This window comes from Drosophila nasuta, unplaced genomic scaffold (genome assembly GCF_023558535.2).
Source record: "Drosophila nasuta strain 15112-1781.00 unplaced genomic scaffold, ASM2355853v1 ctg27_pilon, whole genome shotgun sequence".
Lineage (NCBI taxonomy): Eukaryota > Metazoa > Arthropoda > Insecta > Diptera > Drosophilidae > Drosophila > Drosophila nasuta.
The window spans coordinates 143,329-171,319 of record NW_026869481.1 but is presented as its reverse complement, the minus strand read 5'-3'; the positions used below and the strand labels follow the sequence as shown (position 1 = coordinate 171,319).

General features: G+C 38.5%; 2 long non-coding RNA genes across 2 annotated transcripts; both read right to left on the bottom strand.

Moving 5' to 3' along the window:
- Positions 1-12,640: 12,640 nt before the first annotated feature.
- LOC132797845 (uncharacterized) lies at positions 12,641-13,648 on the bottom strand. The gene is made up of 3 exons (XR_009633788.1): positions 13,099-13,648; positions 12,878-13,039; positions 12,641-12,802 (listed from the first exon to the last, which is right to left on the bottom strand). It is a non-coding gene; the product is annotated as an uncharacterized LOC132797845 (long non-coding RNA).
- Positions 13,649-15,856: 2,208 nt separating this feature from the next.
- On the bottom strand, positions 15,857-16,745 carry LOC132797841 (uncharacterized). Its single transcript, XR_009633786.1, has 3 exons — positions 16,528-16,745; positions 16,303-16,465; positions 15,857-16,227 (listed from the first exon to the last, which is right to left on the bottom strand). It is a non-coding gene; the product is annotated as an uncharacterized LOC132797841 (long non-coding RNA).
- Between the last annotated feature and the right edge of the window lie 11,246 nt (positions 16,746-27,991).

Genomic DNA, 27,991 nt, shown 5'->3' with positions numbered 1-27,991 from the left:
AAATTAGGTTTTTGAAGATTTTTGACGGTAAACCCGAGGATCTTAACGATTTCATTTCCAATGCAGAAGAGATTCTACTGTTCATTAGGGGGACTGATCAGACCCCCTACGGACAAATGCTCCTCAGGGCAATCAGGAACAAGATTGAAGGAAGAGCCAACGACATTCTTAAAGAAGTTGGAACTACTCTAAATTGGGACGACATTAAAGAAACATTACTTATTCACTGTACGGACAAAAGAGACGAGCCAACCTTAATGTGCGAACTGCACGGTTTGGCTCAAAAGAACCTCTCTATTCAAAACCTTTATGACCAGATTTCAAGCTGCAATGCAGCACTCCATAGGTTAGCGGAAAACGAAGAGTCTGAACCATTATTGGTAAGGACTAAAAAGCAAATGTTTTCCAGTGCAAGTCTGCACTTATTTTTGACGGGCCTTAGAGGTCCACTTGGAGGCTCTATTAGGTCTATGAGGCCTGAGAACATCAGAGAAGCCTACAGATTGGCAATTAAGGAGAGGGACATTTACATTAGACAGAGACAAGACAATTCCGGAAAGCGGAATTGGAATAGTGCTAATCCAACTTCAGACACTAACTCAAACAATAACCAAATTAGAAAATGGAAACATAATCAACAGAGAAATAACCAAGACAATCAACAAGGAAACAATCAATACGGATATAATCAACAGGGAAATAGTCAGTACAAACACAATCAACAGGGAAATAATCGTTACAAATATAACCAACAGGGTAATAATCAGAACAGAAATGGCCAACAGAGATACAACAATAGCAACCCTTTTAATCAGTAGAATCATTCTAATACCAGGGCAATTCAAGGCCCTCCTACTCCCACAACATCGTCAGGAAACGCAAACTCACATTTTACTGAACAACAACAATACGAACTGCACAACATTAACGAGGGAGCAAATTTTCAAGGACCGGCCTCGATCCACAATCAGGGTACTTAAACAAAGATAAATATGGCCCTATACTTCCCTACGTAGTTATCAATTTGAATAACAAACCTTTACGTTTTCTGGTAGACACAGGGTCCTCCGTCTCTTTTATTAACCCTGATTTAATCCCTATAACAGAACACATAGAATTGACCAATCCCGTCATAATAAAGACTGTTATTAATACACACAAACTCTACACAAAAGTCGATGTTCCGCTATTCAAAGAATTCAAACACCACCAACGCTTCTCCATGATTTTATTTCACTTCCATGATTTCTTCCATGGCTTGATAGGCATGGACATACTCTCACCAATTAACGCCGTTCTCAACCTGCCTGAATCAAGTCTCCAAACTACACTATGCAAATTACAGATTTTTCAAGAAAGAAACCCCTCTACAAAGTACACATAATCGAAGAATTTTCTAAGGTCGTGTTATCTTTACCTGTAAATTTGACTAACGGCACCTTCTTCTGTGAGGATCTTCAAATTAGTAACAACTTGATAATTTCCGGTGGCCTTTATGAAGCCAAAGATAATAATAGCTTGATGGAGGTGGTAAACTATGCCGACCACAGACAGAACTTTGTACTACATTCACATTTAAAAGTCGATCAATATCATAGAGATCAATTTTTAGAATTTGATCCTAAAACCAAATCAAAGACGATCCAATCACAAAATGTAAAAGACGAATCAATGTGCATTAAATGCGATCATTTAAATGCCGAAGAAGACTCTGCTTTAAGGAAGCTTTGCAAAGAGTTTGCTAATCTTTTCCATACTGAAAACCAAAAACTTTCTTTTACAAACCACATTAAACACCAAATCAAAACCACTGACGACATTCCTATCTATAATAGACCGTTTAGATACAGTAGAGTCGAAAGTCAGGAAATCCAAACGCAACTAAACAAATTACTCGACCAAGACATAATTAAGCATAGCCATAGCCCCTGGAGCGCTCCTATATTTCTGGTGCCCAAAAAATCGAATGACCCTACAAAAAAGAAGTGGAGATTGGTCATAGACTATAGAAAGCTTAACGAGAAGACCATAAAGGATAAGTATCCAATGCCGAATATTAACGAAACGCTAGACAAGATCGGTCGTGCAAAATATTTCACGGCCCTTGATTTAGCAAGTGGTTACCACCAAATCGAAATGGAGCCAAAAGACTCACCCAAAACAGCCTTCACGCAGAAGGTGGTCACTACGAGTTCATAAGAATGCCATTTGGGCTTACTAACGCCCCAGCTACCTTTCAACGTATTATGGATAATATTCTAGCCGATCTCAAGGGCAAATGTTGTTTAGTATATTTAGACGATTTAATTGTGTTCTCTTCATCATTGCAAGAACACATAAATGACTTACACAGAGTACTCTCGAAACTAGCTGAGGCAAATCTTAAACTTCAACCGGACAAATCCGATTTTTTCCGTAAGGAAATCGAATATTTGGGACACGTAGTCACGAATGAGGGGATAAAACCTAACCCAAAGAAAATTCACGCGATTAAAGCGTTTCCAATTCCCAAAACCAAGAAGGAAATTAAATCATTCTTAGGCCTCTTAGGTTATTATAGGAAATTCATTAGGGACTTTGCTTCAATCACCAAACCTTTGACACAGCAACTAAAAGGAAAGACAATGGTCAAGATTGATGAAGAATACATCAGAGCCTTTGAAAAATGCAAAATCTTACTTCGCAATGACCCAATCTTACAATACCCTGATTTTACAAAACCATTTGTACTAACAACTGATGCCAGCAACGTGGCAATCGGGGCAGTACTATCGCAGGGCCAAACAGGTACAGAACGACCCGTATCATTTGCTAGTAGAACACTGTCCGACACAGAGAGAAATTACTCTACAGTGGAAAAGGAAATGTTAGCCATCATCTGGGCGACAAAATACTTCAGACCATACCTGTTCGGCAATAAATTCAAAATCAAGACGGACCACCGACCCTTGACATGGTTAATGAACTTTAAAGAACCCAATTCCAAGTTAGTTCGTTGGAAACTCCAACTTTTGGAGTACGACTATGAAGTGGAATACAAAAAGGGAGCTGAAAACGTAGTGGCTGACGCGCTAAGTCGCGTCGAAACTAACGTCCACGACTTGACACCCACAAACAACCAGGACATTAAAAGCTCCAATTCCCCCCTGAACGAATTCAATTTACAAATTATACTCAAAACAGGACCCAAACCTAACAAACTCACACAGTCAATATTCAAGAACAAAATCAGGAAAACCTTCACCGAAAAAGAATTTACAGAAGAGATTATGGTCAAAATTTTCAAAGATCAAATCACCCCGCATAAGACCTACGCTATCATGACTAATAACGACATATTCCAAATTTTCAATCAAACATATACAAAATATTTTGCGAATTCAGGGTTATACAGAATAGTTAGGTGTAACGTACTACTAAAAGATTTAACTACGACAGAGGAGCAAGACACTTTTATCAAAGAATATCACTCCCGCACAAATCACAAAGGTATAGATGAAACACATAATCAATTTAAACGACAAGCGAACTTCCCATATATGAAACAGAAAATTGCCAAAATTATAAATGACTGTGACATTTGCCAGTCCCTAAAATACGACAGACAGCCCCAGAAAAACAAATTCCAAGTAACCGAAACACCGGAACTACCATTATCTATTGTCCATATCGACTTGTATACCATAAACGGAAAGACAATTTTAACCATAATCGACAAATTCTCTAGATTCGCTAGTGGTTATACAGTGCCAGCTAGGGATTGTATAAATATTGTAAAGGCTCTTACAAACTTTTTGAATACATTCGGTATACCCCAAAAAATAGTACATGACCAAGGAGCCGAATTTTCTGGGAAGATTTTTAAGGACTTCTGTTCTCAATACAACATAGATACACACATTACTTCTTTCCAACAGTCTTCAAGCAACGCTCCAGTCGAAAGACTCCATTCCACATTGACAGAAATTTACCGTATTATATATGAGGGTAAAAAGAGGGTAAAACTAGAAATCAATCATGATGATATTTTGAATGAAACCTTTATAACTTATAACAACAGCATACACTCAGCTACAAAACTGACACCTCACGAGCTCTTTACTGGAAGAACACACACATTCCTAAGGGAAATAGAATTCAACAACGAACATGACTTTTTAAAAGAATTAAACGAATTTAGGGCCAAACTATACCCAGAAATAGCACTAAAGGCCCAAGAAAGGGTCAAAGTTAGGACAGACAAACTCAACTTGGACAGGGAAGACCCTATTCCTGTAGAACAAGATGACAATATTTAGGAAAGAAAACAGAAGGAACAAACTAACACCCAGGTTCTCTCAACATAAAGTGTCGGAAGACAATGGGGCAACAATTACCATCACTAAAGGACAAAAATACACAAAGACAAGATTAAAAGAAGAACTAAGAAGAAAAGTGACTAATCTAATCCCCCTATTTCCTCAAACTAACTTTTCAGGATGAGCCTGTTTTCGGCCCAAGAATTCCAGATTCGACATCCTGCACCCCAATCCCCTTTCATAAAAATCGATCTAGGAGATGCAAAGGTAATACGTTCTTTCCGAACTATAGCGCACACGATAGATTTAAACGATTTCATCAAAAATATTAAAAAAATTGAGGAAAATATTAAGATTACAATGGATATGACTTTTTCCAAAGAATTAATTGCTTCCTTACAAATAAAAATTAAACAATTATACGATAGGATTCATTCTATCCAACCGAATATCAGGAAGAAACGAGGAGCCATAAATGTTCTCGGTAGTTTAGTTAAGATCATTACGGGCAATATGGATGCCGCGGATGAAATTAAAATCAACAACAAACTCCAAGAAATTGAAGGAATAGAATATAATTTGAGTAATACCATTAAAAATCAACTTATTATTAATAACAATATAATCGATAGATTTAAGAATATTACTGAACATATAAACAATGAACAAAACACTATCAACACATTTGTAAACAATTTTAAAGACAACGTATATACTAAGTTAACACAAGAACACAGAGAAATACACATGTTACAATACTTTAATCGCATGGGCTATAGTATAGACGTTTTAAGTAATCATTTGAATAATATTGCCGAAAGCCTTCTCTTAGCTAAATTACAGATCATTCCGAAATTTATTTTGAGTCCATTAGAAGTCCAAGTTATTAAAGACATTCTTTCGGAACAAAACATTAACATAGAAAATGAAGAGCACATTTACAGGCTCATCAACTTGGAAACAATTAATGAAAACAATAAAATCATTTTTAAAATTAAAGTACCGATATTCGAAAAAGAAGTCTATACCCTAGCACACATGGTCCCATTACCCTTAAATAATACACAATTTGTAATACTTCCTAAGTTTTTATTGTTCAATCCAAAATTTCAATTTATGTACTTAGAATCTAAATGTCCTAAAATTCATAATTTGTACGTTTGTAATAATGCGGAGTTTGGGCGGACGAGCAACGGAGATTGCATCAGGAAAATTTTGGAGGGATGGCCTGCTACCTGCGACATGCAAGAATCCGGAAACGACGAAAATATAATCGAGCCGGAAATTGGACACATTATCATCATGAACGCCATGAACGTCAACATCAACTCTTCGTGCGGCCCTTATACCACTATCAACGGCACAGCGGTTATTAGCTACAAAAATTGCACCGTAGAGATAAATAATATCACCTATGACGATTCCGAAGTTAATTTCTTGGAGGATGTGAAGATCTCCTTACCCAACCCAAGCCTAATACTGGTTAAGAATAACACAAGAAAACTTGATCTACGTCACTTGGAGCTGCAAAATCTGAACAACACTCAAGAAATTTTAGAAGTCAAGGAGGCAACAACAAGTCATCTAATCTCTCTGTACACATGGCTAGGAATAGCTAGTGTACTGCTAATCATCATATGTCTGCTGAAAGGAAGAACCATAATTTTCACTCCAGGCGAGACACAACAACACGTCGTTCTGACCGTTCCTTCGTTCTGGCCGTCACTATATTCCAGGGGGGGGAGGAGTTACCACCACTGCTTCCCCTACCTCTGTCTCGCCTCCGCCAAACAAACCGCCACGAGCGACCCATATGGGTCACTCGATATGTTAACAATGTTGCAACATTGTTGACATCCGCTGGATATGCTGATCCACGTCTGGGCTATTTTTGCCGACTAAGCGAAATAGCCCAACGGCAGCGATCAAGCCAGCTGCCTGTCGAAATCTGCCGACGATGCAGATTTCGTTTCCATCATTGCATTATTCCATATTTCATGTACCATAGAACCTAAGCATTTTTAAAATAAAGAATTATTCTCAACAAGCAATTCAAACAAGAAGGTTGTCATATCTTGGAACTCAATCTCATAATTGTATTATAACTTGGACTCAAGACTCCTAACTCGGGCGACCTTCGCCGCGAGAAGGCGCACGGCACTTCAACGACGGGGAGAAGCATCCACGATGTGGGATAGTGGGCGAGACAACGCCGCCAACACCGAGGCAGGAGGAGGAAACCGACTGGTGAGTCAGTTCCAAGCCCGCCCCATTTCCGACCGCCAGTGCGCTTCGTCCAAACATTCGCAACTGTCGTCACGTTGCGTAAAAGTAAACAGCAATCAATTTGTATTTTTTTTTGTGATTTGTTGACTATTTTTTTCTGCAAGATCATTTAGCAATCATTAATTTAAGAATGTTGTAAAGTAAATAAAAATTCCAAGTAAATTAAATAAATAATAAATTAAAGTAAAGTAAATTGAAGTAGATAACAAATTTATTTTCTTGTAATAAATGACAGAGTAGAGACGACAAACACCTTCATACATACATACATACATTCTTAAAAATCTATTTGCTGCGGGATCATATGTTTATGTTTACTAATTTATATATATAGTAATATATCCACCACCAGAATAATTTCTCGTACATGACAAACACTCATAATTATCCCCCTTCCAAATTCTTTCCCACAAATCATATCATAAACATAAACATTTGTCACGACGGCACCAACTGTCACAAACAAAAAGATCCTATTACATTGGCGATCGGGCCACTTCCAAAAAATCCAAAGTCCATTAAAATTTTCCATTTGCAACTTGAGGACTCAGCATTACTGCACTAACACAAACACAAAACATCACACGTATGTTAGCCCTAAGTCGTAATAAGAACTTTCATGTTAGAGCTCAGCATATTGTGAGTTCAGTTTTTAAAGACACTTTCCTCACTTAAGACGCGTAGCCCGCGAGCTATTATTATTATTAAGTAAACAAAAATAAATCCTTGTGTTTTATTTTTTTTTTACTGTTCGTGCACCGCGAACATCTAATTGGCGCAGCCGGTAGGATACGTCGTACTAGTTACTGAATCAACAAAGCAGTCGTGAACCGCTAAAGGACTTTAACATTGTCCTGGGTGAACGCGTCCTAGTTGTGAACTATACAAAACGTATCCGCCAAAAACATCTACGTGCGTGAGTGCGTTATTTAAACGGTAATACAAAAGAAAAACGTTGTAAAAAACCCGTCATAATAAAAAACTCAAAAAACCCGAACCACGTGTGCAAACTAATAACAAATCAAAAATGGCAACCGAACTAACAGAAGCACACTTAAACCAGTGTATAAATCAAATCAAACACGTGCCAGCGTTTGATAACGGAGCAGAAAATTTGTCGGCATTTATAAAGAGAATAGATTTTATTCTGTCTCTATACCCAACAACTGATGTACGCCAAAGCAGCGTAATCTTCGGTGCTATTGAACGACAACTGGATGGAGAAGCCTTGCGTACATCCCAGATTACGCAATTCAACAATTGGGATGTCGCTGAGATCGTCCCTAATCGAGGAATTCAGGACACAGACACCTTATGAAGAGTTACTAAGAAGACTATACAACACCAACTGGAATGGAAGTCTACGTAAGTTCGTCGAAGAGCTCGAGAGAAAATCCTATATTGTTAGCAATAAGTTAGCACTAGACACTGACAGTAGCACAGCAATAATATACAGAAATGCACTAAAAATTACTACAAAAAATGTAATAACCAGAAAATTACCAGACAGGATATACATGACCTTAGCAAGGCATTATATAACTTTAATAAGCAAGCTAAAAGCCGTTGCTCAAACAGAAGGCATTTATGAGTCTTATGAGACTCAGAATAACCATAAAAGTGAAAACAATAGTCGTAGGAATCAAAATAAATCTTACGCAAACTATTCAAACAATTCTCATTCAGATGATTCGTCCAATTCAAAACCACAAATCAATTACTCAAATTCAAATCAGAATAATCGAAATCTTCACCAAGAATTCAATAAAAAACTAAAAGAAACTCAAACCCAAAACCCTTATAACTATTCGAGGGACACCTCAACAAGCCGTGGGCCTAACCCACCGGTAAAAAGACAAAGGGAAAGCCAAAGTGGCCAGTTCAAAATGGAGCAAGGTGAAAACTTTCATCAAAGTGCCTCGGAACTAAATGCAGAGCAAACACACCATACATAAGAATCAAAATGAATGAAGTAAACCTAAAATGTATCATTGATACAGGTTCTTCAATAAACCTTTTAAAACAAAATATTTTCAGTTTTCCAATTCATAAAAATCCAATCAATGTTCAAACAATTAATGGCACTACCGAATTATCAGAAAGTATACTTTTTGGTCCCAGCAGACTTTGCCCTACAAAACAAAATTTTACATTCATAATTTCTCTGAAAATTATGATATGCTATTAGGAAGAGAATACTTAAAAGCCAGTAAATCCCAAATTGATTACGAAAATGGCACAGTTACATTAGGAGAATATAAATTTACATTTCAAAACGAAGAAGAAAATTCTGAAGAAACTTACACAGAAGATTGTGCAAATCCACCCTTGACCGAAGATAGGCCATTCAACTTCGCAATCGAAGATGAATTAAAAGAGTGTAATGAGTTCAGACTTGAACATCTTAACACAGAAGAGGTAGAAAAACTAAAAAAAGTTTTACATGAATTTCGCGATATTCAGTACCGGGAAGGTGAAAATTTGACTTCACCAGTACGATTAAACATTCAATTCAAACGAAACACGAAGACCCATTATATAAAAGACCCTATAAATACCCACAGGCTTACGATCAAGAAGTCAATAAACAAATCAACGAAATGATAGAGCAGGGCATAATTAAAAAATCAAAATCCCCTATTGTTCGCCCATCTGGATTGTTCCAAAGAAAATGGACGCTTCAGGAAAGCAAAAATTCCGGTTAGTCATTGACTATCGAAATGAAATAACCATTGACGACAAATTCCCCATACCTAATATGGATGAGATCCTAGACAAGTAAGGCAAATGCCAATACTTCACTACGATCGATCTTGCAAAGGGTTTCCATCAAATCCAAATGGATCCCGATTCAATTTCAAAAACTGCCTTTTCAACCAAGCATGGTCACTACGAATTTACTCGTATGCCCTTTGGGCTTAAAAATGCTCCAGCGACTTTCCAGCGCTGTATGAATAGCCTACTTGAAGATCTGATCTTCAAGGATTGTCTAGTTTACTTAGATGATATTATTATCTACTCCACTTCATTGGAAGAGCACATATCATCCATTTCGAAAGTCTTCTCAAAACTTCGGGAAGCAAATTTGAAATTACAATTAGACAAATGCGAATTCATGAAAAAGGAAACTGATTTCCTCGGGCATGTAATCACCACGCAAGGTATAAAACCAAATCCAAACAAAATTAAGGCAATTGTTGAATTCCCAATACCAAAGACACCAAAAGAAATCAAATCATTCCTAGGTTTATGCGGATTTTATCGCAAATTTATACCCAATTTCGCAAATATTGCAAAGCCCATGACAACAAAGTTGAAGAAAAACGCCACCATAAACATAAAAGATCCCACCTACATATGTGTCAGCATTTGAAAAATTCAAAGTTTTAATAACGTCCGATCCGATACTAGTTTATCCAAATTTCGAGAAACCATTCTCATTGACTACAGATGCTCGCAACTTCGCTATAGGCGCCGTTCTATCACAGGAACACAAACCCATTTGCTATGCAAGTCGAACTTTAAACGAACACGAATCAAACTATTCAGCTATAGAGAAAGAACTATTAGCTATCGTGTGGGCAACCAAATATTTCCGTTCTTACCTATTCGGTAGAAAATTCCAAATCTTAAGTGATCACAAACCATTAGTTTGGCTCAGTAACATTAAAGAACCAAATATGAAATTACAAAGATGGAAAATCCAATTGAATGAATATGATTATCAAATCAAGTATTTACCAGGAAAAGAAAATAACGTAGCAGATGCACTTTCACGTATAAAAATAGAAGAGAATTTCTTAGGAGAAGATGCAATTAGCACAGGAGCAACTATACATAGTGCTCAAGAGGACAGTCAATATCACATACCAATAACCGAAAGACCTTTAAACTACTTTAACAGGCAAATAATCTTAATGATTTTATAAATACATTTAATCAAGGTATTAATATTATAAATAATCAAAGCAAAATTTTGGAAGAAGAAAAACAATTAAATTCATTAATTTTTAACATTGAACATTTTACCGAATATATAGAAGACATCGAACTAAGCCTACAATTAACTCGCTTAGGAATATTTAATCCAAAATTACTTAAACACGATCAAATAGATCACATTAATCACGAAAAGTTGATGAATATTAAAACTTCTGCTTGGTTCAGTACACTTACAAATGAGATTTTCATCATGTCCCATATTCCATTGAGTAATCTTGAAACCAAAACTTTCCAAGTAATCCCTTACCCAGATAAGAATGGACAAATCATCAATGAAAGTGTTGAAGGAAAACTTTATATACACAATAACTTTGTTTCGAATTCAATCTCTAAAAAGATCATAAATGGAACTTAACCAGAACCAAACTAAATCAAAATTGTAATGATTTAGAAATATACATCGAAAAAGATAAAATAATAAAAATATTTAATTATACCATTGAATTAAAAAATGTTAAAATTTCAAATAGAGCGCAACAATTTACAACTATTATGTTTACAGAATACAATGTAACTAAAATAGAACCACTATCACACATTGAAATAAAAGAAATGATTATGTATAACAATAGAGAAAACAATAATTATAAATATCCAATAATTATGATTGTATTAATTTTAATCCTCATTGTTATATACAACTTAGTGAATAAGAAAATTAAAACACTATTCAACATAATAACACAAAAATTTGTAAGAACACATGACACAGACATAAGTGCTAATGCTGAAACCGATAATATTGAAATTCCAGTCCCACTTATGTACCCCGAACTAAACGCTTGAGGACAAGCTAACCTCTATAGGTTGGGGGAGTAATATATCCACCACCAGAATAATTTCTCGTACATGACAAACACTCATAATTATTCCCCTTCCAAATTCTTTCCCACAAATCATATCATAAACATAAACATTTGTCGCGACGGCACCAACTGTCACAAACAAAAAGATCCTATTACATTGGCGATCGGGCCACTTCCAAAAAATCCAGAGTCCATTAAAATTTTCCATTTGCAACTTGAGGACTCAGCATTACTGCACTAACACAAACACAAAACATCACACGTATGTTAGCCCTAAGTCGTAATAAGAACTTTCATGTTAGAGCTCAGCATATTGTGAGTTCAGTTTTTAAAGACACTTTCCTCACTTAAGACGCGTAGCCCGCGAGCTTATAAATAACAAGTATGAAAGCTACAGTCGAGTGTACTCGACTGTGGGATACCTGCTACCCATTTTGAATAAAAGCAATATATTTTGCGGTATTATTCTCAAAATATACCAAATATACTGCAAAAATACTACTACTACCATAGACGGCACAATATACCAGATTGTCGGCCAAAGCACTTAAGACCCCTAGTAAGTAGGCGTTTTTGCCCATACAAAAGTATTTCTTTAATAACTGCGACAATTTTAATCTGATCGCAACCAAATTTTCAGGGATCATAACTACTATAGTTATTACTGTATATACCAAAATTCGTAACTCTAGCTTTAAAATTACGCTTGTTATTCGATTTTTTTGATTTGCAGGGGCGGAAGTGGGCGTGGCAAAAATTTGAAACAAACTTGATCTGCGTGCAAACATAACAAATGCTGTCGAAAAAAAATTATAGCTCTATCTCTTATAATCTCTGAGATCTAGGTGTTCATACGGACAGACGGACGGACGGACAGACGGACATGGCTATATCGTCTCGGCTGTTGACGCTGATCAAAAATATATATACTTTATAGGGTCGGAGATGCCTCCTTCTACCTGTTACATACATTTCCTGCCGGCACAAAGTTATAATACCCTTCTACCCTATGGGTAGCGGGTATAAAAATAAAGTAGTCTATTAAGTAAACAAAAATAAATCCTTGTGTTTTATTTTTTTTTACTGTTCGTGCACCGCGAACATCTAATTATATATATACACATAGTTTCTCTTTTATCTCTCTTTACCCATATCGCCCCCTTCGCCAATCCCAAGAGCTCTTAGGTAGGTTAAGGTTGACAATAAGGCGACTCAAATAAATACATATATATATATACTTTTATAAAAACATGCGTATATAAACTGGTAAATAAATATATTCGAACCGCCCGGATGTGTTACATATAAGAGAAGTTGTCCTTTACGCCGTTGTGGCTATTTGTTGTTTCGCTGCGTGATTTATGAATCTTGTTCCTTTGCCATTTTGAAGTCCAAATATTTGTATGTTATCTGTAAATAAAAATAAGTAAATAAAGTAAATGTTAGTTATTAAGAAAAATTCATGAATTATAAAATAGTACTTACGTTGAACATGGTTGTGTGAGTCTTCTCAGCATGGAGGGGAGGGAAATTCCACAACACTACGCCGGATGAGGAGCAGCCACTGATATGGTGGCCAACGCAAAGGGAGATGGCGCCGATGTGGCCATCTCAGGCAGGGTGGGTACGCCGGGGTCCAACTGGGCCCTATTCAAACACAAATGGATCAGTGAGTCATATATTATTGTAGTTTTCTTTGTACTTACCCTCATCAATAGTTTGTTTTGGATTTCCTTTTGTTTAGCGCAATTTTCAATTGCGCGGCAGCTGTTTTTCTGTTAGTGATGCGTTTCTTCTGTTGTACACAGCTGTTAATATCGGTGAAGTTATCGATTGTGCGGACTGCGGGCCAGGGATGGAACTCCACCTGAGTACCGATGAGCCAGCCGGCGCGGCCCCAGGGGAAGACAACCAGTCCGTAACAATATGGCGCCCAATTTTGAAATTTGAATTCAAAAAAATAAAAAATGATAGTTCCATCGATGTAGTGTATGTCCTTTTGTCGAGTGAAATTGTGATCATCTGATGTCTTATGTGGTACGATGTAGTAACCCATAATTGCGCAGCTCTGATCAGGATTTCAATTGGTGACAGGATCCAAATCTGAATCTCATTTTTTTTGTAGCAGGATTTGTTCATTTTGTGGTTGATGCGCGTGTGTCACTCTTACGATGTAGTAGAGAGTTTGCAACGTGTCATCGTAGCCTGGTGGCAGCTACGAACAAAGACTGTGATAGAATTGTGACATTAGGTTAGAATTGTTGTATAGGTAGATTCTCTTTGTTGTTTATGTGTACTATTTGTTCCATCTCATTTCGAGTGGCGCTTGGGTGTGTGCTGGCCTGATGCTCTATTATCAGCATAGGCGACAGGTGACCCAGATCGATACAGGATCGATTCTGCGCCGCACCTGCCACACAGCGGACACCAATCGTGCTCGAAAGCGAGACGGAATTGAAATAGGTCCCAGGTAGCGCTCCTTGGGTGCCATCCATCACGAGAGCGATGGATAGAGCATCTGATTAGTGCTTAAGTGTTTGTCCATTGTTTGAATTGTGCGTAGTAAAGCGTTGGTTAGGTCGTAGTGTGAAGTTTTTCTCTCCCTTCCGTTTGTCAATGTTATAGAATGAAAAATGGAGATTGTTGTTGTTAGTTTGTTTGAGTTATTTATTTATTTATTAGGAAACGTATTTAGTTAACGTATTTATTTGTTTATTATAGGAGTTTGTTGGTACTAAGTGAGTTTATACGTAGCAGTATATTAATAGAAAAATTAAAATGTCAGAAAGTCGTGAACCAGCAGTAGCATCTGAGGTAGTATCAGCAACTGCCAGCAATTCGACGGATACGGGCAGACAAATCTATTCACCGGAGTCGATGGATTCAGTCATCAAGTCGACCGTGGATGCAGCTATTGCGCAGGCCCATGAGACCTACAGGAGTTCACTGCTGGAGGGTATTGCAGCAACGATACGCGATGAGATTCGCGCAGGCTTGGAGATGATGAAGCTGATTCAGGAGACCATTCGGCCGCAGACGTAAGACAGTAGTGGCAGTCGACCCGCCTCTACGCAGCAAAAGTCGATGGAAGAGACTGGAGTAATCCAGAAGGACCACCGGAATGAGCCGGAGCCGCCATTGCATAATCCGCGTCCGGGTTATTTGACGGTTTGCCCTGAAGATGTGTACGATCCGTGCGCAAAGAACTGGCGGAATACCCGTGAGAACAGGCGTCCAAATACTGGAGATGGACATAAGGAATTATGTATTATTGAAGAACGGTTTGGCAAGATACATATATGCCATGGATATACGTACCAAGGATGTATAGAAGTGGTGCGAAACATGTGTCGTCGAGGGTGCTCTTCACAAGGCCAACAAGACCGGTATTCACACAGAGTCCCACAGGTAGACTACGAGGTTGAAATCCCACCTTTGCGCGACAAGAGTTACGTTTTGGATATCGTTTGTGCCAGCAATGTTGGGGGTTATCGATATATCGCGAGGCGATATATCGCAGATAGGAAATGGCAGCTCCAGGGGAGGAAAATTAAAAAAATTGCTCCTCCTGTTAAATAGGAGTTGAAAAAGGAACGTCAATTTTTTTCGGGAGTCGAGCATGTGGATTTTGCTGACTCGAGGAGTTGGTTTGCGATCGAGGTTGGAGACGGTCCACCGAGAAGAAAAAAAGAGGTCGAAAAATTTGGTGTCTGTGCAAAAATTCATGTGCACGTGTGACTGCGAGTGTGTGCGCGAAGAAGGCGATAACACCAGCCATATCAACAACACAAGCAACTGCACAAAGACTTGCAGCAGCAGCTGCAACAACCAAAAGCAGCAGCAACAACAACAACATCAACAGCAACAACAAAAGCAGCAACAACTGCAACAAGCAGCGGCAACTGCAACGACAACAACAGAAGCAGCAAAGCAACAACTAAATAAGCAGCAGCAACAACCAGAGTAACAACAACAACGTCAACCCCAGCAGAGAGCGACGGCAGCTACATCCAAAGCAATTGCAACAAGCAACGGCAACAACAACAACATCCACTGCAACAACAACGACAACGACAGCCACAACCAGAGCATCACTTCTGGATAAGCGCGGGCGATCGTCGCCGCGAGATGGCACACGGCGCTTCAACGACGACGGAGCAGCATCGACGACGTGGGGCAGCGAGCGTCAGACGACGCCGCCTACGGTGAGTCAGTTCCAAGCCAGCCCCATCTCCGACCGCCAGTGCGGGTTGTCCCAATACTCGCGACTGTCATCCCGCTACGTAAGCGGAAACGGCAATCAATTTGTTCTCTCGAGATTTGCTGCTTGTATTTTTCTGCTGATATGCTCATTTATTAATCATTGAATTATAAATCTTATAAAACAAATTAAAATTCCAAAGTAAATTAAAGTAAAGTAAATTAAAGTATAATCAACATTATTTTCTTGAAAAATGACCGAGTAGGGACGACAAAACACATTTCAATATAAATATAATTAATTACAAATCATTCACGGCAAGATACGTATATACTTAATTTATGAATTTACATGTATGCCTTTTTCTCACCTTACCATACCGCCCCTTTACCAATCCCAAGAGATCTTAGGCAGGTCAAGGTAGATGTTTAAGCGACGTAATTAAAGATATTTATATTAAAGCATGTGTATGTAAATTGATAAATGCAAACATACCCATCTCCAGAAAGTGTAACGCATTAAAGAGAAGTTGTCCTTTACGCCGTTGCGGCTATTTGTTGTTTCGCTCGTCCTACTTCGTGATTTATGAATCTTGTTCCTTTGCCATTTTGAAGTCTAAATATTTGTATGTTATCTGTAAATAAAAATAAGTAAATAAAGTAAATGTTAGTTATTAAGAAAAATTCATTAATTATATAATAGTAATTACGTTGAACATGGTTGTGTGAGTCTTCTCAGCATGGAGGGAAGGGGAATTCCACAACACTACGCCGGATGAGGAGCAGCCACTGATATGGTGGCCAACGCAAAGAGAGATGGCGCCGATCTGGCCATCTCAGGCAGGGTCGGTACGCCGGGGTCCAGCTGTGGCCCTATTCAAACATAAAATTGGATCAGTGAGTGTGTTTATTATTGTTTTCTTCTTTGTACTTACCGTCGTCAATAGTTTGTTTTGGATTTACTTTTGTTTTTGCGCAATTTTCAATTGCGCGGCAGCTGTTTTGTTTTTCTGTTAGTGATGCGTTTCTTCTGTTATAAACAGCTGTTAATATCGGTGAAATTATCGATTGTGCGGACTGCGGGCCAGGGATGGAACTCGACCTGAGTACCGATGAGCCAGCCGGCGCGGCCCCAGGGAAGACAACCAGTCCGTAACAACAGTTTGCATTAAAAATAAGTATAAAATCAAACTTAAAACTGCGATTCTGCCATTAATTTTCAATAAAACTAAAATTCCGAAAATTTACACAAATACACCATCGATATACTATTAGATTCAAAATATACCATTGAGTACAAAAAATATTAGATTGATTTTCAATAGAAGCAAAACAGTGCGATAGTATTCTTTAAATATACCAATTTTATGTACCGAAAATACTAAATTATACGAATATCTACATTTAGTATATCAACAAAAAATTCCAGATTATCAACCAAAGAAAAGACTCGTCTGCAGCGGACTTCTTTTGGCAAATGCAACTGCTTTTTAAAATTTTGATCTCATGTTTAAAAATTACGCTTGCTTTCAGTAAAAAGTTTTCTTTTATTTATTTACACTTAAGCTATCTCAAATATGTTTTTACTTTATGTTACTAACATTTATATTTTTGAAGATATTTTGAAATTTTGATAAGATTTTTAGTAATTAATAATAAACTTTCATTTTCTTTTTATTAACTACAATCAAGTAAAATGAATGCAAATATGAATAAGATTCAAGCTCATTAAGTTATTTAAGGTCGCAACTACTTGGGACAAGTGGAAAAGCACTATTAACTAAGCAAGCCATTAATATAAAATCGATAGCTGTCAACTAATTAAAACGATAGTCTCCTGAATTAACTTGTCTCAGCACTAATTTCCAACACTGTGTAATTGTAAAGTGCAAACTGCGGAAAAATTGTATGATAATAAAATAATACAAAAGTCAAGTAAATAAAAAATTAATGTCTGAATTCAAGAGTCGCTGTTATTCAACGTCTTTTAGATTGCGACTTCAAACAATTCAAGAAACAAGAAACTAAGGTGTGAATAGAGAGTGACAGACTTCAAGCTATGAAAGTAATCTAATGAAAGAATTCAACACTTAAATTAGATTAAAAAAATATCGTCGTGATATTTTTTGGGCAAAAATAGTCGATATTGATATTTATACCCGCTACCCATAGGGTAGAAGGGTATTATAACTTTGTGCCGGCAGGAAATGTATGTAACAGGTAGAAGGAGGCATCTCCGCCCTATAAAGTATATATATTCATGATCAGCATCAATAGCCGAGACGATTTAGCCATGTCCGTCGGTCCGTCTGTGTGTCTGTCCGTCAGTCCGTATGAAACACTGGATCTCATAGATTATAAGAGATAGAGCCATCATTTTCGACAGCATTTGGTATGTTTGCATGCAGATCAAGTTTGTTTGTTTGTTTTTGCCACGCCCACTTCCGCCCCCGCAAATCAAAAAAATTTAATAATAAGCGTAATTTTGAAGCTAGAGCTGCGAATTTTGTTATATACAATTTTAACAACAGTAATGATTCCTGGTTGCGATCAGGTAAAAATTTTCGAAGTTATTATTTGCATGGGCAAAAACACCTACTTACTAGGGGTCTTAGTTGCTTTGGCAGACAATCTGGTATATACATAGTGCCGTCTATGGTATATTTTGAATGCGGTACTTTATCGATATACCAAATATACCATTTGGTATATTTTTAGTTTTTTACAGTATATTCGGTATAATTTGAGAAAAATATCGCAAAATATATTTCTTTTATTCAAAATGGGTAGCGGGTATCTCACAGTCGAGTACACTCGACTGTAGCTTTCATACTTGTTTTGAGTTGATATTTCCGATATTTTATCTCTTATATATCACTCATAATCCAGAAAGTGAGAAGGAAAGATGTGAAAATGAGTTCGGCAAAAGAGTTTAACACAGGGGTGAAAGCTAGTTCAGCAAAATGCACTTTGTGCAAACGGAAACACCATAAATTTATTATCCCATCTCAAAAATAAGCACCAGCTTGGTTTCTTGAAATGTTCAAAGGTAAGTAAATGCAATATGCCTAGATGTAAATTTCTGTGTGTGTGCGTTCTTTCCCGCGAAATTTACCGGTGTATGACATGCTTATATGTGCAATAAGACGACTTAATTTTTGTTATTACAATAAAAATTAAGAATGTATTGCGTTGTAAATTTCAGAAAACCACCAAAGGTTAAGGTGGCCAGCTTGAAAAATCATTACATGACGTATTTTAAAAATTTATTAATAATTCATTCATGGAATTCGTACTTAATGCTTATTAATTAGAAAACAAATTGATGAATTAATTTTTTAAATAATTGATTTGTCTTCTAATTAATAATTAAAAGCATTAAGTACGTATTCCACGAATTAATTATATTATATTAAATAAGAGTTGGTTGAGAGTGGGTAAAAATATTTGTTGTTTTTCTAATTCACTTTTTAAATAAAAATAGTCTATTGTTTCACAAATAGCTCTTATTTGCAGCTCATGACCTTTATTCAATGATAGCTGAACATTCAAAAATATCAAAAATACTCGATACTCGAATTACTACTGACCTGCGGATCTCTGTGGGTCAGTACAAGATGCTTATTCTCTCGACAAAGGAGGATAACTGGCGTCGCTTCGTTGGAGAAAATCGGGATGACCTCTCGATACAGGATATGCCGCGGTCACAAACGGAATTCCGAGTTGGACTGCCTACGGGTAAATGGCGAGCCAATCGTAACATGGCACGACAGTGCGCGAGTGCAGATGTGTATCCGCCCATACACGACGAGTACGAAGTGAGTGCTTGTGTCACCAGGCTACGGAGCAGACGCTCGCCTGGCAAGGACGGCATCACTGGAGTGATCTGCAAGGTGGTATGGCATCTCAGCATCTTACAGCGTTGTATTCCCGCTGTTTGACTGAAGGACATTTCCCTTTTGAGTAGAAACGCCCGCGCGTTGTGCCACTACTTAAGGGGCCCGATAAGGACAGAAGCGATCCTGGCTCGTATCGTGGTATATGTCTGAGGTATATGTTTGAGGGTATCATGGTCAGCTGAATGAGGGACATGCTCCCAGAGGGCTGCAGATGGCAATTTGAATTTCAACCTGGGCGCTGTGTGGAGGATGCCTGGAGACACGTGAGGAGTACTATCGACGTCAGCCAGGCAAGATATGTACTCGTGGACTTCAATGGAGCATTTGACCACGTGGAGTGGGATGCTGTGCTACGCCGACTGATCGACTCTGGTTGCTGAGAAGCCAGGTTATGACGAAGCTTCTGCTCTGGCAGGAGTGTGTTCATCGTGAGCAGATACGAGAACTAGAGGTTGCCTACAGGGTTCTATCAGTGGTCCATTAATTTGGAACCTTGTGATGGATGTACTTCTTCGGCGCTTGGAGCCTTTGTGCAAGCTGAGAGCGTATGCAGACGACTTGCTGCTTCTCGTTGAGGGTAACTCCAGATCGTTATCGAGTCGAAAGGAGCGGAATACATGTCCATCGTAGGAGCTTAGGGAACGGAGGTAGGCGTGTCCGTCTCCACCACCAAGACGGCTGTCATGTTGCTGAAAGGCAAATTATCGTCTAGTAGGCGGCCGGGGGTATAGTTTGCTGGAGCAAGCTTGCCCTACGTTGACAAATACCGGTATCTGGGCTTCACGGTCGGCGAGCGGTTGAGCTTTCTCCTGCATATCGCGTCTCTACGTGATCAGCTGGCCGGAGCCGTTGGTGTTTTGGCACGCATACTACGGGTCGACTTGTGAGGGTGCAATTTAAATTAAAATTTGCATTTGCAAATTCTGGCCAGTTAACGATATGTAAACATATCCAGCTGACTAATATCGATTAATCGTATATTACATGTCAACTTAGTCGAGTTGCAGCCCTTGACAGTAAATTACCATTCACACAAATAAATTACATAGATTTATCGTGTGATTCTTTAAAGTTGTTTGCCTGTGTGCCGTGTGCTGTCATTGCTGCAAAATGAGTGGTTATTTGTTTAGACTGCATATAAAACGATATGATGGGCCAGAACTGGTAGATAGTTTTGACAAAGACATGCTCAATATTCAGATTGTAGAAGATCAAGAATAAGTTTATAATTTTGGAGAAGGTATAGATTCTAAAACACGCTGATAATTTGTAAAGATGTTCGAGGACATATATGTAAAGTCTCAAAGGCCAGATGTTCCAATGATTAAGTGCGAAATGAAAATATCATTAAGCCATGATAAGCCTTTCAGTTGTTTGCCTAGACGATTGTCATACACTGAAAAAGAAAAACTTCACAAGATGTTAGATGAGTATATGGAAAACGGAATAATAAGACCGAGTGAGTCACAGTTTGCCTCGCCAATTGTATTAGTTAAGAAGACGACAGGAGATTTACGTTTATGTATAGATTTTCGAAAACTAAACAAAGTATTAATAAAGGACAACTATCCACTACCTTTAATTGATCACTTGATAGTCAAATTAGTAAACAAAGCAATATTCACAAAATTAGACTTAAAAAATGGCTACTTGCATGTTTACGTGGAAGAAACGTCAATCAAATATACATCATTTGTCACTCCTTTAGGACAATTTGAATTTAAAAGGATGCCCATGGGGATATATATGGATGACATTATGATTGCGAGCAAAGATATGGAAGAGCATTTAAATACGTTACAAGAAGTGTTACATAGGCTGGTTCAAAATAGGTTGGAATTAAGGATGGATAAATGCGAATTTTTAAGATCAAGCATAAAATATTTAGGATTTTTGATAACAAAGGAAGGTATTCAAGCGGATGAGAAAGGTATTGAAGCATTAAAAAATTTCCCGATTCCAGACAAAGTTCATGCAGTGCACAGTTTTTTAGGTTTATGTTCTTATTTCCGGCGTTTCATACAAAATTTCTCCGTGTTAGCTAAACCTCTTTATGATCTTTTGAGAAAAGACACTGTATTTGTATTTGGAAAAAACGAGTTGGACTGTTTTTTAATGCTCAAAGAAAAACTGATAGAAGCACCGGTGTTAGCTATATATAGTCTTAAAGATGAAATCGAACTACATTGTGACGCAAGCTCTCACGGTTTCGGAGCAGTTTTGTTACAAAAGAAAAATGATGGAAAATTGCACCCGATATTTTATTTCTCTAAACGAACTACCGAACAGGAGAGTAAATATCACAGTTTTGAATTGGAAGCGCTAGCAATCATTTATGCTCTTCGCAGATTTCGAATTTACTTGCACGGAAAACCATTCAATATTGTTACGGATTGCAACTCATTAATTCTTACACTTTTTACACACAGAATAGCTAGGTGGGCGCTGGAATTGCAAGACTACGACTGTAAACTTATTCATAGGGGTGGCGAAAAAATGCAACACGTAGACGCTTTGAGTAGGTGTACAAACATTAAGGTAGTGGAGACGACCAGTTTTGAAGACAATTTAGTGATTTGTCAGACAAAAGATGTAAATATTCAAAAAATCAGTAAACGTAAACGTTTACAGAAAAACCAATGACAATCGACTACTTTTCTATGTACCAGTAGACATCGAGGATCAAGTTTTGCACAAATATCACAATGAGCTTGGACACATAGGTAGGGACAAGATGATGGACATCATTTCAAAATCATATTGGATTGCGAATCTTAAAGAAAAATGTTGTAGACACATAGAAAATTGTCTTAAATGTATCGTATTTTTTCCAAAATCCGGAAAGACAGAGGGATTTTTACATAGTATACCTAAAGGAAATCAGCCTTTTGAATTATTACACATCGATCATTATGGGCCAGTAGCAACTAATAGAGCGAATAAACACATATATTTGATTATAGATGGGTTTATAAAGTTTGTGAGATTATATACAACAAACACAACGAAGACAAAGAAGCAGTTAAAGCACTGAAGGATTATTTTAGAGCATACAGTAGACCAAAGTGCATCGTATCCGATAGAGGCAGCTGTTTCACATCTACCGAATTCGAAGATTTGTTGGATGAATATAATATTAAACACATGAAAATTGCCACAGGTTCGCCACAGGCAAACGGCCAAGTAGAACGAATACCAGAACGGAACCAGAAAAGGGAATTCATTGGGATTCATTGGGAAACAACACAATACATCGAAGTATAAAACAAGCTCCTAGCAAAATTTTGTTCGGAATAAGTCAAAAGGGTAACATTAAAGACGAGCTTAGAGAAAAACTTGAAGAGACGGATACAGTAACTGACGCGAGAGATTTAAAACTCATTAGAAGTGAAGCAAAGGAGGTGCAAAGAAAGGCACAAAATTACAATGAAACATATTACAACAAAAGTAAGAGAGAAGTTAAAAAATACAAAAAAGGGGACTATGTAATGGTAAAAAATTTTTACGCAACAGTAGGAGCTGCTAGGAAACTGATTCCAAAAAACAAAGGGCCATACGTTATTGCGATAGTTATGCGAAATGATAGATTCCTAATTAAAGATGTAGAAAATTTTCAAGTTTCGCGAAATCCTACAAGGGCGTTTGGAGTAAACAAAACATAAGACCATGGCTTGGAAATAAATATAAAAGAAAGAAATAGATAATAAGTAAAAATATATAATAATAAGTAACTGTGCAATTGATAAACAAAATAATAGTAAATGTATTAATTAAGATTTATTTATATTTAAGTAGACATAAGACTAAAAATGATTATTCTTTGTAAAGTCAAGATCAGGAGATCTAGTTCGCAGGATGGCCGTGTTGTAGTAGGACGTGTGCCTACACACACATACACACATATATTTTAACTTAACGCTCTCTCGGCTATCCGAACTTTCTATCGATATTGGCTCTATTTGTCGATTCTCTCATTATATGTCACATTCTATGTTATACATAATTGAGCTACGCGGTCAGTCTTGATCGAGTGGCAGAGTAAATCGGACGCTAAACTGCGTTGAGATTGTTTTATTGTGTGTGACGGCACAATGGACCAGATTGTCAGCCAAGAAAACTAAGAGCCCAGATAAGTAGGCCCAAAAAAAAGTAATTCTTTAATAACTTCCACAATTTTTATCTGATCGCAACCAAATTTTTAGGAATCATAACTACTATAGTAATTATTGTATATACCAAAATGCGAGATTATATACAACAAACACAACGAAGACAAAGAAGCAGTTAAAGCACTGAAGGATTATTTTAGAGCATACAGTAGACCAAAGTGCATCGTATCCGATAGAGGCAGCTGTTTCACATCTACCGAATTCGAAGATTTGTTGGATGAATATAATATTAAACACATGAAAATTGCCACAGGTTCGCCACAGGCAAACGGCCAAGTAGAACGAATACCAGAACGGAACCAGAAAAGGGAATTCATTGGGATTCATTGGGAAACAACACAATACATCGAAGTATAAAACAAGCTCCTAGCAAAATTTTGTTCGGAATAAGTCAAAAGGGTAACATTAAAGACGAGCTTAGAGAAAAACTTGAAGAGACGGATACAGTAACTGACGCGAGAGATTTAAAACTCATTAGAAGTGAAGCAAAGGAGGTGCAAAGAAAGGCACAAAATTACAATGAAACATATTACAACAAAAGTAAGAGAGAAGTTAAAAATACAAAAAAGGGGACTATGTAATGGTAAAAAATTTTTACGCAACAGTGGGAGCTGCTAGGAAACTGATTCCAAAAAACAAAGGGCCATACGTTATTGCGATAGTTATGCGAAATGATAGATTCCTAATTAAAGATGTAGAAAATTTTCAAGTTTCGCGAAATCCTACGAGGGCGTTTGGAGTAAACAAAACATAAGACCATGGCTTGGAAATAAATATAAAAGAAAGAAATAGATAATAAGTAAAAATATATAATAATAAGTAACTGTGCAATTGATAAACAAAATAATAGTAAATGTATTAATTAAGATTTATTTATATTTAAGTAGACATAAGACTAAAAATGATTATTCTTTGTAAAGTCAAGATCAGGAGATCTAGTTCGCAGGATGGCCGTGTTGTAGTAGGACGTGTGCCTACACACACATACACACATATATTTTAACTTAACGCTCTCTCGGCTATCCGAACTTTCTATCGATATTGGCTCTATTTGTCGATTCTCTCATTATATGTCACATTCTATGTTATACATAATTGAGCTACGCGGTCAGTCTTGATCGAGTGGCAGAGTAAATCGGACGCTAAACTGCGTTGAGATTGTTTTATTGTGTGTGACGGCACAATGGACCAGATTGTCAGCCAAGAAAACTAAGAGCCCAGATAAGTAGGCCCAAAAAAAAGTAATTCTTTAATAACTTCCACAATTTTTATCTGATCGCAACCAAATTTTTAGGAATCATAACTACTATAGTAATTATTGTATATACCAAAATGCGCTTTAAAATTACGCTTGTTATTCGATTTTTTTGATTTGCGGGGGCGGAAGTGGGCGTGGCAAAAATTTGAAACAAACTTGATCTGCGTGCAAACATAACAAATGCTGTCGAAAAAAATTAGAGCTCTAAGCACAAAGTTATAATACCTTTCTAACCTATGGGTAGCGGGTATAAAAATATTGTATGATTGTTCCTCTTGAGCCAGTAACCCGTAACTATTTGGAGTTAAAATTGGTAGTACCTTTGTGGTACGAAACCTGACCGAAGGTTTTTCTGGTACCACGGGACCCAGGTGCCCACGGACTTTGTTCGTCCTGGTATTTGGTTGCGGGCCTTCGGGGAGTGTCGTGGTGGCTGTGGTTTACATGCAAATGCGTAGAGAGGCTTGAGGCAAATGGCGAACGGTTAAGCTGGCGTTGCATTTTTCAGAACGCTGCGTCGATGCTATAAAAAATTGTCGACAGAGGGATATCCCGGAAATTAATGAACCACTAACCATTACGCGCCGCCCAAGTATAAGTGAGCTTGAGTCTTCTTCTTCAATGTCAGGGTCGGTTCCAATTACACCATCGATACATTCGGACGACGTCCTCATGCGGATACTGTGGGGCTTCGGCCCTGTGGGATGTGGTCGATCGTGGAGAGTCAATCTGCAATCTATCATTGATAGAGCGCAGACTTCGGGAAAACGAGCAACTCTCCAGTGTTTGCCTAGCTATCTCCCGGAAATTTTTTCAAATCGAAACGAAGGTCCGGTTTCGGCGAGAGTCTTTCCTGAGCCTCGCAATAGGAGACAAAATAGAAGGCAGCAGTTCGCTAGGGTTTAGCGCAACTGGGACAAACATAAAGCTCGATGCATCGGATCCCTGCTAGCAGGACCCGACGAGTCATGACACAGCAGAGCCTTTCCTCTTGCAATAGCACCGTGCCCCATATAGGCACCTATTACGTCTAGGGACCTGCAATTGCATCAAGTGCCATTGACTTCTTCTTGCGGACCGGACGGAATATCACCAAAAACTGCCAGGAGTATTGTCAGTGGTGTTATGCTTCGCATAATTAACCTGATTCTCTGGTGCGGCAAACTACCCACACTCTTGCCAATAGCTGGAACCGTTTTCATCCCGAAAACGGTAAGAGCATCCCAACCAGAAGACTTCCGTCCGATATCGGTGCTCTCTGTCATAGTTAGGCATCCCGATTGGCGTCATCAGTCGATTGGGATCCGCGTCAGCGGGGGTTTCTTCCTACTGACGATAGCGCCGATAACGCGACAATAGTTGACTTAATCCTAAGGGACCACCATAGACGTCATGCGTTGTGTTATATCGCGACACTTGACGTCAGTAAAGCGTTTGACCCTGTGTCTCACGCAGCGATAATTAACACCCTATCGGGTATGGTGCACCAACGGGTTTTGTTGACTACGTACGAAGCTTGTACTTGGGAGGTGGCACTAGTCTCAATGGTAAAGGCTGGAGATCAGAGGATCTCCCTGCTAAAGGTGTAAAGCAGGGTGACATTCATTCTTCACATATGTTAAACTTGGTCATCGACCGGTTGCTCAGATCTCTGCCGGGCGAGATTGGTATCAGTGTCAGAAATGCCAAAACAAACTCTGCAGCGTTCGCAGACGATCTGGTGTTGTTTGCTTCTACACCGAAGGGCCTTCAGGTATTATTGGATACCATGGTCTCCCTTTTGGCGCCCGTTGGGGTGACCCTAAACGCTAATAAGTGTTTTACTGTTAGTGTCAAGGGGCAACCGAAGCAGAAGTGTACTGTGATTGAACCACGGAGCTTCTGTGTAGGTTCGCGCAAGTGTCTAAGCTTGAAGCGTTCGGAGGAATGGAAGTATCTCGGCATTCAGTTCACTGCGGACAATCCGACTGAGGATTTTCGTCCCAGATTGGATATCATATCGCGGTCCCCCCTGAAGCCACAGCAGAAGTTATTCGCCCTCAGAACTGTCCACAGCTATATCACAAGCTAACCCTTGGTAGTGTGACAATAGGCGTTTTGAGAAAGTGTGACAGACTGGTATGCTCGGTCGTAAGGAAATGGTTAGATCTTCGTATGGATATCTCAGTAGTATTCTTGCATGCCCCCACACAAGTGAAGGTCTCGGTGTTCCCTCAGTTTGAAGGACAGCTCCAATGCTGCGCATACAGAGGCTAACGAACATAAAATGACCCCCTCGAGCAATCCGAGACGGTCTGTTCGTTCCTTAGTGCGGTAACTCGGTTGGCCCGATATAGGTGCAAGGCATCGGGAGATATGGCTCTGGATACACGCCTTTTGATCAATTCGTACTGGGCGATTAGGTTGCACTCCTCCACGCGTTTGTTGACTGGAAAGGTCTATTTGAATGGGATCAAACTGCGGATAAATGCCCTACCCACGCGGTCTCGTACCACGAGGGGAAGGCACGAATTGGAGAGGCAGTGTCGTGCAGGATGTGATGCTCCCGAATCACTAAACCACATTTTGCAGAAGTGTCATCGTACGCATGGGAGGCGGGTGGCTAGACACAACAGTGTAGCTAATTATCTCAAGCGGGGACTTGAGACGAGAGGCTACTCTGTCATTGCTGAACCAAGTCTGCAGGGAGAGAACAGGATGTATAAGCCGGACCTGGTGGGTTTCCGACCAGATCACACTATTGTGATCGACACTCAGGTAGTGACAGACGGACTAAATCTTGACAAAGCTCATCAGAGTAAGGTTGAGATCTACGACAGACAGGACGTACGAACGGCTCTGATTCGGGATTATCAGGCACATGAGGACATCAAAATCGTATCTGCTACGATAAACTGGAGGGGCATCTGGATCTTTCGGTCTGTAAAACGAGTGTATGAGTATGAGAATGAGTACTGGGAGTCCTTAACGCTGGTGATAGCAATATCATCATACCAGGGTGGTAGATGGCGGAGTCTACGGCTTTAAGACGTTCACGTTCCATACTGGATATCGCCAGGGAGTAGGTTAGCAC